The sequence below is a fragment of the Chiloscyllium plagiosum genome, chromosome 5 (assembly GCF_004010195.1).
Source record: "Chiloscyllium plagiosum isolate BGI_BamShark_2017 chromosome 5, ASM401019v2, whole genome shotgun sequence".
NCBI lineage: Eukaryota > Metazoa > Chordata > Chondrichthyes > Orectolobiformes > Hemiscylliidae > Chiloscyllium > Chiloscyllium plagiosum.
Genome location: NC_057714.1, coordinates 48,340,997 through 48,357,140, shown reverse-complemented (window position 1 = coordinate 48,357,140; position 16,144 = coordinate 48,340,997). Strand labels below are relative to the sequence as shown.

General features: G+C 41.2%; 1 protein-coding gene across 2 annotated transcripts in view; it reads left to right on the top strand.

The window, feature by feature from the left end:
• The window catches only part of stx17 (syntaxin 17), a 114,895-nt gene that overhangs the window by 33,776 nt on the left and 64,975 nt on the right, over nucleotides 1-16,144 (top strand). The gene's annotated exons all lie outside the window — the stretch shown is intronic.

Below are 16,144 nucleotides of genomic sequence, written 5' to 3'. Positions count from 1 at the left end.
TCTTAACTGGCCCCTGGCAATTAGGATGGGCAATAATGCTGCCTAGCTAGTGACACCCACATCACGTGAATGATTTAAAATAAAGTTTCCTCTGAAATGCTCATTACTTGAAATTCATTAGCTTAAAGGAGTTTGATGGCTGGATAATTCCACGTGAATGGATTATTGGCTTTTATCTCCAGGACATTGGAATCCAAAGAGTAGGAAGTGCTGCTTAATGATCCAGAGGTTTGGTTAAATGCTATCTAGAGCACTGCAGCTTTGGGCAATTTTCCTGCTGCTTGCAACTGCTCCTGCCAGGAGATCTGCTGACATGATATGCCATATAAAAGAACCCATGGCACAGTTTTGAAAAAGTGCAAGGGCAGGGGTTATTCCTGGTGGCCAATATTTATCTTTCAATCAGCATTACAGAAAAACAAATTATCTTCTCATGATTGCGTTGTTGTTGTTGTAAGAGTTTGCTGTGCACAGGTTGCTGCTCTGTTTCTTACATTTGTGAAGTTTTGAGGCCACAGTTATCTAAAATAGTCACCTCTCCACAAGTAATTTGAAAATAATGTATAAAAAATTAGCAGTTTATTTAGATATTATGTGAGCTAAATAGATAGAAAAAGTTTAGAACTAATAACAGTTGAGGGTAGTTCACTCTTACTAGAGGATAGATACTGGTTGGCAGAATGTGTGTTCATCTCAGTAACTTGTGATGGCAGCATTTTGCTCTCTATCTGGATGTTAGGAAACTCTTCCCTGAGATTATCTACATCTTTCCTGGTCCATCTTTCATTTTAGGAGGGCAGCTGCCTAACTATCCCTGCAGTCTGAAGAGAACTAGTTAATATGCTTGAATTATAGGGTGTGGTAGTCACTATATTATCTTGTTAATGATTATGGAACAGGTCTTCAAGATGTCAGGATGGTTATCTTTCTCTCCCTTTGAGGTCAGCCTTTTAATTAATGTCATACTGCGGGTTATCTCTTGGCCCGTTTTAAACACTTGCAAAAGTAAATAATTTGCAAAGCATTGTCCCACCAATTTAGGACTGTCAATATGGAAGCCTAATTTAAGATATTTTGATGTTTTCAGGGACTATTTGTGCTCTGAAGAGAGATATAAAATGGTTTCATTTCTGAGGTGGTCTTCTCAATGCTTATTAAGCATTTTTTTTTCTATTTATTCCTAGAAGATATTGTTTATGAAAGGCCCAATTTCTACAATGGTAACAACCTTTCAAAAGTCCTTCATTGGCTGTAAATCATTTTGTGACACCTAGTGATCATGAAGAGCTTGAAACTTTGTTTCTGTTTGTTACTGGTTGATTTCCTCTGCCTTTGGGTAGTGATGGGAGTCAATGGGCTTGCAATGGATTTCAGTTAATAGCCAAACCACAGAATTTTAATAATTTTCTGTTGAAAAGTGGGTGTCATTGACAAGGCCATCATTAATTACTCATCTTTGATTGATCGCAAGAAGTGTTGGTGCATGCTGCAGTTTGAGTTGTAGGAACACCCTCAGAGCCATTAGGAAGGGAGTTCAGGCTTTTGATCTAGAACACTGAAAGAACTGTGATGTAATTCCAAATCATGATGGTGTGTGGTTTGGAGATGAATTTGCAAGTGATGGTATTCCCATGTGTCCCGGTCCTTCCCAGTGCTCCAGGTAAGGATTTGGAAAGTGCTTTTGAAGGAGACTTGGCTACTTGCTGCTATTCATCTTATAGATGGTGCACATCTCTGCTACTGTGCCTTATAGTAAAGGTACTGAATGTTCATGGTGGTAGATGTGCCAGTCAAGCAAGTTGCTTTGTCCAGGATTAGTCAGTCTTTTTGGAGCCATATCCAGGCAAGTTGATTGTGTTCCATTTTGCTCCTGGCCAGAGGAGAAGTCTAGCTTGGGAGAGAATTTTGAAGATGGAATAAAAGGTCCGCTGGAGATTGTGGAGAGAAGACTCCCAGCCAAAGATGTGCACAAGGAGTGAACGACAGAATTGACTTTATTCTAAATTGGAAATTTGCTGAAATGTGGGTGGAAGGAGATAAAGATTTTGCTGAGAATCAACATTTGAGTGGGGGAGATTTGAAAATTTAAATGAAAGCATGGCAAGGAATTAAATTTGAAGAAGGGATGGGGTCAGATGGAGGAAAAGGGAATAAGGGTGTGGAGGCCCCTCGGTGTCTTGTTTCTTTACTTGTTCTATTATCATCTCTTTTAGCCTTGTGCTTTCAACATTTTTGTCATTTAATCTTTGCTGAATTTTAGACTTTCTCTCTTGTCCTTCCTGTGAGTGAATCCCATCTCCCCATCCCTCAGCGATTTCCCAGCTGCTATTAAAACCATTTGAAATATTCTCCGGCTCTGATGAAAGGGCATCAACCTGAAACTCTCTCCACAGATTTGGCCTGATCTGTTGAATCTTAATAACATTTTCTGATTTATTTTACATTTCATTCTGTCTTGCCAGAGACAAGTAAACATAGTGAGCTTTGGTATTCCAAGTTTTCCATGGTACAAGTTATCATTGCCCACAAGGTAATGTTCATGCAGTCAGTAAAAGTTAGCTTCGTCATATACTTGAGCTGAAAGAGAACCTCACTCCCTCAGCATCCAGCTCATGTGTAACTATAGCAGCCTATCAGGCTGGTGAATGCACGTTACCCTGGCAGCAGTTGCAATGCCTTCATTTTGTGACAGTCATTTGTAATAGCAGCATTTGAATCACCCCAGTGAACCAAAGGGTAGCTACTAAGTGAAAAGTGATGCCTTTTGATGACATGGATTGTTACTGTGATTCCTCATGTACATTAACACAGCATGCGCAAACTGGAAACCTGCTGCCACAGGGAATGTAATAGAGTAGACCGTTGGCGTGTTGAAACAATGATTTAGCTGTCTGAATCCTTTCTGGAGATTCCTTGCTGTACGAGCTGAGCAACTCTCAAGAACTCTCTTCTTGTTTCACACTCACCATCATAAAGGGGCAGGCCTGACCACAGGCAAGAAGAGGAATCACCCTTAGGAATCTCTTAATGCTTGTGTGTGCTGAATTTCATTGGAGCAGACTGCAGATGTGAATGATATCATCTTCCGATCAGATAGCAGGGGGCTCATGGAATCACTGCTACTCCCTGATGGTGGAATCTCAGCAATCATAATAACTTGTTGGAGGACATTTTGCTAGATTGTTGTGCCCCCCCCCCCCCCAATAAGCTCTTTGAGCAGTGGTATTGAAGTTTTCATCTTTGCAGTACAACTCCTGCCAGATTTGTCCTCCTGTGATGTGGTATCTGTACTATCCTTGCTAAACTAATATGATAGCAATCTGATCATAAATGACAGCAGTCTGAGATTCCACTGCAGCGTTAAGATTTCTCGTGGTAGCTGCTAGTGCTGCAGTGGTAGCTGAGACATTGGCTATCATTCTTTGCATCATGGTTGAAGGCTATAAATGCACTAATGAAGTTGGCCACCATTTTCACCTGGGAAATGAAGTGCTCCAACTCTATGAATAACACAGGTGCTAAATTTCTCTATATTTCTTTTGAATGTACCAAATGTTTTGTTGTGTATACCATCAACCACCTCCTAAAACTTAGACCATTGAAGTTATCATCTTTGCAGTATAACTCCTGCCAGTTTTGTCCTCCTGTGATGTGGTATCTGTACTATCCTTGCACCCTGTCCTGGCTGCAGGCCATTCATTATGTCTCATTGTTGAAACTCTGCCTGTTCTTGCCTATTTTACACACTGTATCAGGATCTGTAAGCATGAAAGGAATTGATGGTTTATCTTCTTTGTTTCCGTCATTTTATTGTTTCTCCACTGTTCAAATGCAATATGTAGGTGTGGGGTTTGCAGTAGTTTTAATTATCTGAGGGTGGGGTAGATCTTACGTATGTAAGGTATCAGTCTTGATTGATAGAGTTCTTTTGTCAGTTGAGTAATAAGGGTGTGGTGCACGAGGTATATCTGAGATCAATGATCCAATTGAAAGATTATGACATTTGATGGTGCAGTCATTAACCTCACCCACTTGCGTAAGATCATTTAACCTATTATAGCACTGCATTCAGAATCTTGCTATTGGACTGCTGGCATTAACCTCAATAACTATCAGTTTCCACAGTCATTGTGTGTATTTCATAGAATCCCTACAGTGTTGAAACAGGTCCTTTGGCCCAACAAATCCACACCGACCTCAGAAGAGTAACCCACCCAGACCCATTCCCCTCCCCTATTATTCTTTATTTACCCCTGACTAATGCATCTAACCTACACATCCCTGAACACTATGGGCAATTTAGCATGGCCAATTCACCTAACCTGCACATCTTTGGATTATGTGAGGAGACCGGTGAACCCAGAGGAAACCTATGTAGACACGGGAAGAATATGCAAACTCCACACAGTTGCCCGAGGCTGGAATTGAACCTGGGTCCATGGGGTGTGAGGCCGCAGTGCTAACCATCAAGCCACTGTGTTTGTTTGGCAGAGATAAGGGATAGAATCTTCTTAACCCTGCTTTAACCTTCACCTTTTACTTTCTCCATCAAATGATTGAAAGCCTTAATTTTGGCATTTCCAGGTCAGAATCACTTAGTGCATCTGTTCCAGCCACTTTTGTGCAGGCTAGATTTAAACAGTTAAGCTAGTCTTAGTGGTGCAACGGTGGTGTTGAATCTCAAGCAGAGATTGTTGTTTTTCTTGTTTGAGTTGGTCATGTCTGACACTTAATCATAGAGGTCCACAGTGCAAAAAGGGTCCTTTGACCCTTTAAATCTGTACTTGTCAAAAGCAAGCACCTAACTATTCTAATCCTATTTTCTAGCAGTTGTCCTATAGACTTCTATGCCTTGACATCACAAGTGCACATCTAAATATCTAAATGTGATAAGGGTTTCTATGTGTACCTTTCAGGCAGTGAGTTCAAACTTTCTGACACCCCTAATTAAAAAAAAAACAAATTTTTCATCTCATCCTCTTTAAACCTCCTGCCTCTTACCTTCAATCTATGCCTCCTGGTCATTGAGCCCACCACCAAGAGAAAATGTTGCTTCTTGTCTACCGTATCCATGTCCCTCATTATTTCATATACCTCAGTCACGATCCTTCCCATCACCTCTGCTTCAAGGAAAACAACCCCTATAACTAAAACTCTCTAATACAGGCAACATCCTGGTAAGTCTTCTCTACACCCTCTCCAGTGCAGTCACGTGCCTTCTATAATGTGAATTCCAGAACTGCACACATCATCAATTTTTGTATCATCTGCAAACCTACTTTTAAACTCTCCTACATTCAAGACTAAATAATTTATGTATCTCAATCATGCCACCTGTCTAACATGTCTCATCATTGAATTCCTCCAATACCACCAACCTGAATGTAACTTCGCTAGTTTTAAAGAAGATTTGTAGCTCAAGTTGAGGTTCTGCATGTAAGTTTGCTTGCTGAGCTGGAAGGTTCATTTCCAGACATTTCGTCACCCTACTAGGTAACATCTTCAGTGGGCACTGTACATGATTCCTGCTTTCTATTTATATGTTTGGGTTTCTTTGTGTTGGTGATGTCATTTCCTGTTCAAAACAAATTAGAGGAAACCTTCAAGACCATCAATAATACCCTTACTGGCATAAAATTCACTAAAGAGAAGGAAAACAACAACAAACTGCCATTCCTAGATGTCACAGTAGAGCGAATAGCCAGTGGGCAACTTCAAACTAGCGCTTACAGGAAAACAACACAAAAGGACCAAATATTGAACTACAGAAGCAATCATTCCAACATCCACAAATGAAGCTGTATCAGAACGTTATTTGAATGAGCCAACCCACACTGCAGCACAGAGGAACTACGCAGAGCAGATGAAAATCACCTATACCATGTATTCAAAAAGAATGGGTACCCAATGAACACAGTCCGCTGATTTCTCAGCAACAAACCCAAACAAGCAGACAAAATGCATCCAGAAACCCTAGCCACTCTCCCCTACATCAAAAACATCTTGGAAATGATTGCCAGACTACTCAGACCCCTTGGCACCATGGTAGCCCACAAACCCACTGACACACTAAAACAGCATCTAATAAACTTGAAAGACCCTATACAGACAACAAGCAAAACTGATGTCATTTACAAAATACCGTGCAAGGACTGTAACAAACACTACATTGGACAAACTGGCAGAAAACTAGCCACCAGGATACATGAACACCAATTAGCCACAAAATAACATGACCCACTCTCGCTAGTATCCTTACATACAGATAAGGAAGGACACCACTTCGACTGGGACAACACATCCATCTTAGGACGAGCCAAAGAGAGACGTACGTGAATTCCTAGAAGCATGGCATTCCAACTGGAACTCTTATCACCAAACACATCGAGTTAGACCCCATCTACCACCCCCTGAGATAAAGAACAGGAAATAACATCACAGGAAATGATGTAGGGTGATGAAACGTCTGGAAATGAACCTTCCAGCTCAGTGTGCAAGCCTATATCCTGAATGTAACTGTTGACCAAAAACTGAACTGTGCTATTGGGCCAAAATCTTAGAACTCCCTAACAACACCGTGGATGTATCTAATCACATGGGTGCAATGTTTTAAAAAGGCGGTTCACCATCACCTCGGGGTTAATGAAGGGTAGGCAGTAAATGTTGGCACGCCTGGTGATGCCTGCATCCTGTAAATAATTTTTTTTTTAAGTATGTAGCTTGACAGTTTTCAACCTAAACTTGAATGTTGCTACATTCAGTCATAGACTTCTGTGTTATCTGAGGAATTGTGAATTGAATTGAACACTGCAATCATTAGTAATGGTGGAACAGTCATTGATAAAGAATTGAGGTATTTTGAACCTGGAAGACCGCCTGCAGTGATGTTTTGTGTAAGTACTATTGACTTTCAACAACCACCACCATCTTTGTGCTGGGTATGATGAACAGCCTCTCCTTTGTTCCTGTTAACTTCAATTTTATAATATACAACACCGGCTCAAATGTTTTCTTGATGTGAAGGGTAGTAACTCACTTCTAAAATGTAGATTTGTTTTTGTCCATGTTGCATTAAGCTTGCAAAGAAGCCTGAAGTCAAGAGTTCTGGCAGAAACTAGGAAGGGTTTGGAGGGAGATGGGCTGGGTGCTGGCAAGTGGGACCAGATTAGGTTGGGATATCTGGTTGGCCTGGACAAGTTGGACCGCAGGGTCTGTTTCTGTGCTGTATATCTCTATGACTCTAAACCAAACAATGAGCAGGTTGATCATAAGACGTAGGAACAGAAATAGGTCATTCACTCCATCACGTCTGCTCCACTACTCATTGAGATGCTGATCTGATAATCCTGAACTCCATTTTCTTACTTTTCCTCAGAATACTTTATTCCCTTACTAATTAAAAATCTGCATTCCTCAGCTCTGAGTATATTGATCCAGCCTTGACAGCCTTCTGTGGTAAACAATCCCACAGGTTTGTTGCCTTCCAAGAAAAGAAATTCCTCCTTATCGCTATCTTAAATGAGCAACCTTTCAGTCTGAAAATATACCTTCTGGTCTTTGACTCTTACACACAATTTTTTAGCATCTACCCTGTCCAACCTCTAAGAATCTTAAATATTTCACTGAGGTTGTCTCTCATTCTTATAAACTCCAAAGTGTTAAAGCCCAACTAACTCTACCTCTACACATCAGAAAAATCAAGGTCCACCTAGTGAGCCTTCTCTGGACTGCCTCCAAGGCCAATATATCTTCCCTAAATAAGGAGACCAAAACTAGTGCCTTATATAGTTTTAACCAGACTTCCCTATTTTTATATTTCACTCCCTTTGCAATAAAGGCTATCATTAAACTTGCCCTCATTATTATTATTATTATTATTATTATTATTATTATTATTATTGTATTTTTAAAATAGAAATAAACTTCAAAATACTTCAGTGCAGAGGGTATCCTCAAGTTTGAATTGCAGCAAGTTAGCATACAGGTACAGCAGGTAGGAAGGAAAGTAAATGGAATTTTGATATTTATTGTTAAAAGAATAGAGTATGAAAGTAGGGAAATGCTGCTGCAACTGTATAAGGCATTGGTAAGACTGTGTCTAGAGTACTTCATATTTTCGTCCTCTTCATTGAGGAGAGATGTATTTGCACTGGAGTCGGCTCAAAGAAGGTTCATGAGATGAATTCCAGAGGTGGAAAGTTTGTCTTATGGGGAGCATTTGAATGGTTTAAGCCTATACTTGTTACAGTTTAGAAGAATGAAAGGATGTAAAGCAGATGTTTCTCCTTGTGAGGCAATCTAGAACAAGAGGCCATAGTTTTAGGCCAATGGGTGGCAGATTTAGAACAATGATGAGGAAGAATTACTTCTCAAAGGCTTGTGAATCTGTGGAATTTACTATCCCAGAGTGTGATGAACACAATGACACTGAATGGAGGAGAGAGACAGATTTTTTTTTCTCTTATTATAATGTATTTTTATTAAGAAAAAATAGATTTTTAAATATTACAGCAAATACAAAACAATGCAATTCAAAACAGTACAAAAATAGTACAAAACTAAACCCAAATAATAAAAAAAATTCCCCAACCCACCCTCCCATACAAATGTATAAACATATATAGAGAAGTATAAAATTAAAAAAAAACCTAAACTATTTAGCTATTTAACTAACTAAATAAATACCTAACAACAAACAAATAAATAGTAATAACTCAGCCCAGCCAAACAAAACACTCATACATTCACAGTTCCTCCTCCCTGGATATTGGACTCATGAAACACAATTGTTAAGGCTATATAAAAGCCCTTGTTTTTATATCTGTGTCCAGGTATTTCAAAAAGGATGTCTTGTAAAAATTCTCAGTTTTGTGGTGTATCATATTTGTGAGAAAATCCAGGGGAATATACTCCATAACAATCTTCCACCAACCCGACAGGCCTGGGGGGTTTTCTGATATCCAACCTAGCAAGATATTCTTCCTTGCACAGAATGTAAGAATATTGAAAAGTTTTCCTTGTGCGAGTCTGCAGGAAATACAATGGGTAGGCCCAAAAGGAGCGAAATAGGGTCCTTCTCCACCCCTACACCTAAAATCCTCTCCATTGCACCCACCACAGCCCTCCAATATGTTTGAAGCCTGTCGCAAGACCAAAGACAATGGGTAAGAGTACCCGTACAGACCTTGCACTTGGGACATGTTGAAGATACCCCTGATTTAAATTTTGACAAACGGTCTGGGGCTAAGTGGACCCTGTGGAGAATCTTCAACTGTAAAGCACGGGTCCTATTGTAAATTGATATCTTCCTTGCATTCTCCCAAATATCCTCCCAAGCCTCTGAAGAAACTTCAACACCCAGCTGTCTTTCCCACACCTTGCAGAGTCGATCAGACTCATCTGAGGTGGCACCCCCCAATTGGTGATATAGAGTACTGAGAGAGAGTGTACTCTTAGCCCTTAGTACCCCTCTTTCTATGTCAGATTTGTAGGGATCAGTCAAAAGTGTGTTTTTTTTTAATAAAATCCCTAACTTGAAAAAAACGAAAGAGGTCTCTATTAGGTAACTTGTACTTCCGTACTAACTGATCGAAGGACATCATTACGTCTCCCTCAAATAAATCACCCATGCAAGATACACCCCTAGCTGCTCAACGTTTAAATCCTGAATCTATTATACCTGGTTGAAAACTCGGCATACCCACTAAAGGTGTAAACAAAGATGTTTTGCCAATATTACCTTCCCTCTGCAGAATTGTCCTCCATGCTTTAACAGTATTGATGACTATTGGGTTATGGCAATATTCCCTAACTGTCCTCACTTTGTCCAAAAATAGCAAACTGGTAAGGGGGCACCTTGCCTGGGAGACTTTGATATCTAGCCATATTGAAAGAGAGTCCCCACAAACCCAATCACTTACGTAGGTCAAAAGCGAGCTTAATTAGTAATTTTTAATGTCCGAGTAATTTTTAATGTCCGGAAGGTCTACTCCCCCCAATCTGTGAGGCAACTGCAGTTTGGCTAATATACTGAGGGGCCGTTTGTGCTGCCAGATAAAGGAGCTGAACCAGCCGCTCAGTCTCCTGAGTGTTTGTTTATTGAAAATCAGGGGGAGCATCCGTATAGGGTATAGCATACGAGGGAGAATATTCATCTTAATAAGCGCTATCCGACCCAACCATGAGACTGGAAGTGCCTCCCATCTTTGGAGATCTTGTTTAATTTTTTCAAATAATTGAGTAAAATTGGCTTTGAACAGCCAATCCAGAACTGGAGTAATGAATATGCCCAAATACACAAAACCCCCCTGTGACCACCTAAATGGGAATCTATAGTCACTCTCAAGATCCAACTCTTTTTCGTAAGACCACCCATAGGCATAGCCCCTGATTTAGCAAAATTAATCTTATAACCTGAAAAAGCGCCATGATTTAGCAAAATTAATCTTATAACCTGAAAAAGCGCCAAACGCATGAATGCATTGTATCAGGCAAGGCACTGAGACTGCTGGATTTGTCAAGAAAATTAGAACATCATCTGCATACAGTGAGATCTTATGTAATTTTGACCCCACTTCTGGAGCTGATATATTGAGATCCCCACGAATGGCCTCTGCCAATGGTTCAATCACCAACGTAAAAAGTAATGGTGAAAGGGGACAGCCCTACCGGCTGCCCCTAGAAATATTAAAGTTGTTTGATCGTACCCTGTTGGTAATGACCGCAGCGAGAGGTACAGCGAGAGGAACCTTTATCCATCTTATGAAAACTTCGCCCAAATCGGTCTAGAGTATAGAAAAGATACGGCCATTCAACTCGGTCAAATGCCTTCTCTGCATCTAAAGAAATAACCAATCCCTGTATTGACTGCTGTTGGCATGCTTGAATTACGTTAAGCAGCCTCCTAACGTTATTGGAGAATCTGCGACCCTTTATGAAGCCTGTCTGATCCTCTTTAATAATGGAAGATAGCACAGTCTCCAGCCTTAACGCAAGAGCCTTAGAGAGGATCTTAAAGTCCACATTTAAGAGTGAGATGGGCCTGTATGAAGCACAGTCTTCCGGATTCTTCCCTTTTTTAAGGATAAGTGAAATATTGTCCTCTCTCAGAGATGGTGGGAGATAATTATGACTGTATGAATCATTAAACATATTCAGCATCGGGCCTGACAGTATGCTTATAAATTCCTTATAGAATTCACTGGGAAGTCCGTCAGGACCGGGCACGTTTCCACTCTGAAGCTGTCTCACAGCTTCCTGCACTTCTTGCTCTGATAAGGGGACATTGAGAAAGGACTGTTGTTCTGGAGTCACACCCGGGAGCTTCAGATCTCTAAAAAAGGATTCCATTTTGGCCTGCCCCTCCTCACAATTCTCAGATTGGTATAACTTAGAGTAGAATCTCTGGAACGCCAAATTAATCTTTTTAGAATCACATGTTAGGTTCCCAGACCCCTCTTTAATCGCTGTAATGGTTTGTGGGGCATTCCTCTTTCTGGCAAGGTATGCTAAGTATTTGCCTGGCTTGTCACCATGCTCGTATAACCTTTGCTTTGCAAAAGCCAGCTCCTTCTTTGCTGTCTGCGTGAGCGCTGAATTTAGTGTAAACTGCAGTGCCGTAATCCTCTGTAGTTTGACCAACGAGGGCCTTTCAAAATAGGCCTTCTCGGCTGCCTTCAACCGTGCTTCAAGGAGACGTTGCTGCTCATCCTTCTGCCGCTTCCTACTTGTGGAATATGAAATAACTAATCCCCTGGCATAAGCTTTGGCAGTTTCCCAGAGAACAGATGAGGTATCAACCGAGCCTATGTTGATGTCTAGGAATGCCCGAAATTCCCTAGAGAAATACTCCACAAACTTGCTGTCCATGAGAATAAAGGGGTCCATTTGCCAGTACCTTGAATCCACTGTAACATCCTTAATTTTAACCATGAGGTACACTGGAGCATGATCAGAGGTGGCAATATTACCAATTGTACAGGATGCCACCAGATCCAGGGCTACCGCAGGGGTCAGAAAAAAATCAATCCTCGTGTGACATCTATACGGATTGGAGAAAAACGTGAAATCCCTACCTGTAGGGTGGAGACACCTCCAGACGTCCACCATCCCTAATTCCCCACACAGACCCAATAGCTGTTTAGTTTGTGCAGAGGGTATTGAGAGACCTTTAGGCAGCCTGTCTACTGTGGGGTCCATGAGGCACTTAAAATCTCCCCCTATAATGATGTGCCAAGACTTGAGACTTATCAGTTTAGAAAAAGCATCTACCAAGAATTTAAGATGATAAGCTGGGGGACAATAAACATTTAAAATGCCATATTCTTCCCCATTTATCAAGGCTTTAAGAATTACAAACCTCCCGTATGTGTCTTTAACACATTCCAACAATTTAAATGAGAGCTTTTTCCTTACCAATATAGCCACACCCCTACTTCTGGTATTAAATGATGAAAAATAAACTCTGTCAATGCCATTCTGCTGTAATTTCAGATGCTCCTTGTCATCCAAATGTGTCTCCTATAACAAAGCAATATCCACCTTCTCTTTTCTAAGCCTCAAGAGTACCTTCTTCCTCTTAATTGGTGAGTGACTTCCCTTGATATTCCGGTACACAATTTAATCAAATCATTAGCCATAATCTTCTGCAATTACATTTAAATTCCAGAGAGGAGGAACCCAAACCACAAATTGCTGAGCCTTAGTGTTACATGGTCCACCAAATATAAAAACTACATAAACTAAAACCACTACATTTAACAAACATACAAAATTATTAAAAATAAAAACCAACATATAAAGCGCCAATAGAGCTGAGTAGGGGAGCTCACCCCCTGCCCGGAGGGGGCAATACCCGTCCCGAACTGCCCATAAATAGGCATCTAACCATCTCAACCACCTTCACTTCTCCCAGCTAGAGCCGCATCGCAAGCACAAGCTAAAAAGAATAAACACCCCATAGAATATCAATATGAATAAAAAAAATTATTTTATAAAAACACAAAGGCGGGGAATAAATACCCCACCCATCCTTTGGTATGTCCTAACTTAGAAATTTAAAATGTACATCTTAACCACTGCCAGACATAGTTTGAACCAAATTATTATCAATAGAGGAAAAAAAGAGTGAAAAACAAAGCTCCAACCGGATTTCCTCCATTTCTTTTACAGAATGATAAACGCATACCCAAGCAACAATATATATACATACTACAATTGTTTAAATTAGGTTAGTTTGTCCACAAAGTCTCTTGCCTTCTCCAATGTGTCAAAGAGATGCATGGATCCATCTAAGGTGATCCGAAGCACTGCCGGATATCTCGGAGTACTGAATCCCAAGCTCCTTCAGTCTTCTCTTGACACTATCATACGATTTTCGTTTCTGGATCACTGCCGCTGAAAAGTCCTGAAAAAACATGATCTTAGACCCCTCGTAAATTAGGGCCTTTGGATCCTTCCCCTGGTGTCTGGAAGCCTCCGTGACTCTCTCCTTATCCCGGTAATGATGGAACTGCACCAGGAAAGGACAAGGGCGTTGACCCAGACCCGACCTCCGTGCTGCGACCCAATGAGCCCTCTCTATCTTCAATCCTCTCATTCCAGTCTCCAAGTCGAGGAATTTCGGAAGCCAATCTTCAACAAATTCCACAGGCCGCTCATCTTCCTTACCCTCAGGCAGACCGATGATCCGAATGTTTTTTCTCCTGCCCCTGTTTTCAAGATCATCCACTTGGTCACGCAAATTACAAACCTGCGTCTCCAGGGCTTGGATCTCTTCCTTAGATGAACTGGCATCAGCTTCCACCACTGTGACCATGTGCTCCACCTCATCCGTCCTCTTTTCCAGGTCTCCCAGCTGCTGCTCATGCTTCTGCAGCATGAGAGAGACTGGAGCCAGCTTCTCTTCAATCTGTTTCCCCAGCACCTTGCAAGATTTCGAGAGCTGGTTCACTGGAAACAGATTGAAGAGAAGCTGGCTCCAGTCTCTCTCATGCTGCAGAAGCATGAGCACCAGCCAATCCTGGAGATATATTGGCTCCGAGGTTGCTGCAGGCTGAGCAGCAGGCCCGGCCTCAGATGCTCCTCCTCCCTTTTTAGGCATTTTTGGATGACTGAAAATACAGGTAAGTCAATTTTTAAATGTTTCTTGGGGCTCCACAATCTTTCCAATGCCCCAAGAAATCCTGATGACCTTGGTTGGGTGGGTTAAATGACCGTCCTGCTCCTGCTGCGATGTGAAGCTCTGCAGTGTGATCTTCTCAGATCGCTGCCATCTTAGATCCCCAGAGACAGATTTTTAATCAGTACTCATTTGAAGGGTTCTAAGGAGTAGCCAGTAAAGTGGAGTTGAGCTCAAGATGAGATTAGCCATGATCACATTAACTGACAGTAGGCTCAAGAGGCTGAATTGCCTATTCCTCCTCCTCGTTCGTATGTTATGTTCTGTTATAACTCTGCAGTTTTCTGTGGTTTTTCTCCATTTAAATAAAGTTCATCTCCTCTATTCTTTCTGTCAAAGTGCATAATTTTCCATTTTTCCATATTATAATCCATTTGCCAAGTCCTTTCCCACTCGTTTAATCTTTGCAGACTCTTTGTGTCATCCTTACCACTTGCCCTCACACCTACATTTGTGTAATCTGCAAATTTAGTGTTAGTACATTCATTTTTATTATTCAAGTCAAATGGCCCCACCACTGATATCTGTGGCACTCTGTTAGTTACACATTGCCATCCTACAAAAGTTCTCCATTATCCCAATGTTCAGTTTTCTGTTTGTTAGCCCAGTCCTTTATATATATTAATATACCATGCTTGACACTATGGTTGTGGTTGGAGGCCATGGTCTATTGGTAATGTTACTGGACTAGCAATCCAGAATTCCGGGCGAATGTTCTGAGGGCATGAGTTCAATTTCCATCATAGTGATAACTTTTGAATTCAATAGCAATTTGAAATAAAAAGGTTGTCTAATAGTGACTGCATAACTGTTGTTGTCAATAAAAAGTTTCAGGTTCACTTGCATCCTTTAGGGAAGGAAATCTTACCTGGCCTGCAAGTGACATCAGACCTGCAGCAATCTGATTCACTCTTAACAGCTCTCCAAGTATTTCCGATTTGAACAGCAGAGTTGGGCTGAAGGCATATTTATGCTCCTATGTATTATGATCTTTATGGAATGACCTACATGGACAATGTTTTACATTATCTGGTCAATGACACTGTTGTAGCTGTACTGCAAAGGTTTCAGGTAGTTCTGGAGTGCATGTCATCAGTCTTCTAAATGGGCTTTTGTCAGGCCTATAGCCTTTTCTGTCTCCAGTATGCTAAACTGTTTTCTGACACCACATGGAGCGAATTGAGTTGATTGAAGACCGTCATCTGTGCTGCAGGCATCCTCAGGAGGAGGTGGATTGTCCATTCAGCACTTGAAGCTATAGAAGATTCTAAATGCTTCAACCTTATACTTTGCGAGTGCTTTTCAAACATTTTCCCACTGTGACTCCATTTGGAGGGTTATCATCATTCCAAGCCCTCCTGGGAGAACTGAGAGAGAGAGAGGGCCTCATAGAGTGAGAGAATAACTTTAACTTGACCAAAGTGTTCAGCGTTGGGGTTGCAGCTGTTCGCATTATATATTAATGATCTGGATGAAGGGACTGGGGGCATTCTAGCGAAGTTTGCCGATGATACAAAGTTAGGTGGACAGGCAGGTAGTACTGAGGAAGTGGGGAGGCTGTAGAAGGATCTACAGCCTGAAGAAGGGCTTATGCCCGAAACCTCGATTCTCCTGTTCCTTGGATGCTGCCTGACCTGCTGCGCTTTTCCAGCAACACATTTTCAGCTGTAGATGGATCTAGACAGTTTGGAAGAGTGGTCCAGGAAATGGCTGATGGAATTCAATGTGAGCAAAGTCTTGTACTTTGGAAAAAAGAATACAAGCATGGACTACTTTCTAAACTGTGAGAAAATTCGTAAAGCCAAAGTACAAAGTCTGGGAGTGCTAGTCGAGGATTCTCTAAAGGTAAACATGCAGGTTGAGTCCGTGATTAAGAAAGCGAATAATATGTTGTCAATTATCTCAAGAGGGTTGGAATATAAAAGCACTGTTGTGCTACTGAGACTTTATAAAGCTCTGGTTAGG